Consider the following 508-nt stretch of genomic DNA (forward strand, 5'->3'; position numbering starts at 1 on the left):
TTTGATAAATCAACCTCGTTCCCGCGGTCTCTCTTGTGGGAACGAGGGTGGTGTGAAGAGCTTTCCTAAAGAATATGGATTCTCTTCTCCGATGGTTTTATCCATTGGTCGTATTCTCTTTCCTCATTCCTTCAACTTATGGCAGCTCGTTAAATATTCACCCGTGTGGTATGGTAAATCATCGGTAAGATCTAGCGAATCAAAATCGACATATTTACCGAAACAGAACTCGATCCATTCCCAGGACCCTTATCGCAATGTGGAACACTGATCCTATGGAAAATTGTATCATTTATTGGTACCAGGCTTCGGTTGAAAACTTCACGATTTAATTCTAACTGTATGATACTGTATATCAGGTGATCTGTCGTGTATGGAGTCTTCGACTTGCCTATTTTTTTTTTTTTTTTAACTATATGTTGTATGCCAGAAATTGTAATAAATAAATTGTATCATATTGCATTCTGTAACTAATACCGGAATAAAAATAAATAGCAGAGTTACGGAT

This window comes from Montipora foliosa, chromosome 6 (genome assembly GCF_036669935.1).
Source record: "Montipora foliosa isolate CH-2021 chromosome 6, ASM3666993v2, whole genome shotgun sequence".
In the NCBI taxonomy this organism is placed as follows: Eukaryota; Metazoa; Cnidaria; class Anthozoa; order Scleractinia; family Acroporidae; genus Montipora; species Montipora foliosa.